At 48.5% G+C, this 2,562-nt stretch overlaps 1 pseudogene; it reads right to left on the reverse strand.

Moving 5' to 3' along the window:
* Positions 1 to 995: 995 nt before the first annotated feature.
* LOC121462426 lies at positions 996 to 1,666 on the reverse strand (annotated as a pseudogene).
* Between the last annotated feature and the right edge of the window lie 896 nt (positions 1,667 to 2,562).

Here is a 2,562-nt window from a genome sequence, read left to right on the forward strand (position 1 = left end):
TACCTGCAATGATCGGTTCCTGCCAGTGGTGGTCTCTGTGTTTTTGGAGCCTGTCCTAGAACTAGCTCTTGTAGACCAGGCTGGCCTCGAACTCACAGAGATCCGCCTGTCTCTGCCTCCCAAGTGCTGGGATTAAAGGCGTGCACTACCACGGCCTGGCAGGCCTCAAACTCACAGAGATCCACCTGCCTCTGCTTCCCAAGTGCTGGGATTAGAGGCGTGCTCTACCACTGCCTGGCCGGCCTCAAACTTGTGATCCTCCTGCCTCTGCTTCCTTCAGCAAATCCTACCGGCGTGGGCCACCACAACCGGCCAAGTCACTTTGTAACAGACCAAATCTGATGCTGTGGCAGCTTTTGTTGCAAAACCGCAAGTACTTGAGCTTCTGCTAATTCAGGCAGTGGGGTTCCGCTGCAAAACTTAGCCAAGGCAGGCAGAATGGGCCTGTGTCGCCGAGTGTGTCTCGGACTCGGCACTGGGGCCAGAGTCAGGAACTGAAAAACAGCACCCGGGAGGGTGCTGTGTTAGCTAGCGGGCACCTGCTTGAGTCGGGGGCAAAATAGCCCGACGTTGGACGCCAAAATGTAGCGGCGTAAACGAATGCAGACAGACTGTAAAAATATATATATAGTTTTAATGTAGAAATAGACTTACAGAACCACCGTTCCCAAGGAGACCAGGAAAGCAGAAGCAGAGGGAGCTCGGAGCATGCTCGCCAAATTTATAGGCAGACATTAGCCCGAGGCGAACACACCCCCTAAGGGGCGGGACTTATCCCTACAAGCCCCTGCAGAGCTCTGTGTTCTTTTCAAAGGCAGGAGGGGGGTTTCTTCATGGATGCTTTCTACCCACTAGTTTTCCTCATTACTTCATTCACTTAAACTAGAGAAGATGCCGCAAGCTATCTCAGCTAGCTCCTAATTTGGCCAGGGCACCAGGACTACACGCGTGATTGAGTGAACGACCAAGTCTTCTTGGCTCTTCCAAGGGCAAGCTCAGTTTGCTTCTTTGGACTGAATAGGTGCGATCTTGTTTGAGAAAAGTGTGTAAACGTAGGGCCATATTTTGTTCGCCTCCGTCCCGGAGAACTGGTGGAGCACTCCGCGGCTCTTGTACAGTTCGATGACGGGTTTGCCGCATCTTTGTACCGTCGTAGTTTGGCAGCAACTGCTTCGGGTTTATCATCTTCTTGTTGGACAAGTGGCTCACCAGTGATGTCAGCAACCCCCAGCACTTGAGGAGGGTTGAAGTCCAAGTTATAGACTCTCCCGCTAGAAGGGTGAATCCATCTTCGGCTCAGACGATCTTTAAGTGTCTCAAAAGGGATATTCAGACTAATCACTAGGTCCGCATCACAGATTCTGTCCAAGGCTTCTGCCTGTACTAACGTCCTCGGGAACCCATTTAAGAGCCAGTGTTCGGTGCTCCGGGTCTCCAGTTCTGACACCATGAGGCGTGTGATCACATGATCTGGAACCAAAAGACCTTTTTCTAGGTACTGCTTTGCCGTGTCGCCAACTTCCATGCTGGCCTTGAGGTTCTCCCGCAAGAAGTGGCCGCTGGAGAGATGCTGGAGGCCAAAGTTCTGGGCGATCCTCTGGCACACGGTGCCCTTACCCGAGCCTGGCGGCCCGAGGATAACCGCGAGCAGGAGTTTGGAAGCCATGGCTTTGGAGGGGAGGGGATGGCGTGGACGACAGCCCACGCACTTGGCCCGACAGCCCCTGCCTCGGTACCCTCCGCACGCGGAGATTTGCCTGCCCAATGGATAATTTTTCTAATGTGTTCTTGGATTTGGTTCGCCAGTATTTTATTGAGAATTTTTGCGTCGATATTCATGAGTGAGATAGGCCTTTAATTCTCTTTCTTGGTTGGGTCTTTGTGTGGTTTTGGTATCAGAGTAACTGTAGCTTCATAAAAGGAATTTGGCAATGACTCTTCTGTTTCTATATTGTGAAATACATTAAGGAGTACAGGTATTAGCTCTTCTTGGAAGTTCTGGTAGAATTCTGCATTGAAACCATCTGGCCCTGGGCTTTTTTTGGAAGGGAGATTTTTGATAACAGTTTCTAGTTCTTCGCGACTAACAGGTCTATTTAGATCGTTCACCTGGTCTTGGTTTAGCTTTGGTCTATGGTACTTATCTTAAAAAATGTCCATTTCTTTTGCATTTTCTAGTTTTGTGGCATACAGGCTTTTGTAGTAAGATCTAATGATTCTCTGAATTTCCTCTGTGTCTGTGGTTATGTCCCCCTTTTCATTTCTGATCTTATTTATTTGCCTGTTCTCTCTCTGTCATTTAATTAGTTTGGATAGGGGTTTGTCGATCTTGTTGATTTTCTCCAAGAACCAACTTTTTGTTTCATTGATTCTTTAGACTGTTTTCTGTGTTTCTATTTTGTTGATTTCTGCCCTCAGTTTGATTATTTCCAGTCTTCTACTTCTCCTGGGCGCATCTGCTTCTTTTTTTTCTAGCGCTTTCAGGTGTGTTGTTAAGTCCCCAATGTATGCTTTCTCTGTTTTCTGTAAGTGGGCACTTAGTGCTATGAACTTTCCTCTTAG

This window comes from Microtus oregoni, unplaced genomic scaffold (genome assembly GCF_018167655.1).
Source record: "Microtus oregoni isolate MIOR12 unplaced genomic scaffold, Mior012 000024F_ref0000369, whole genome shotgun sequence".
NCBI lineage: Eukaryota > Metazoa > Chordata > Mammalia > Rodentia > Cricetidae > Microtus > Microtus oregoni.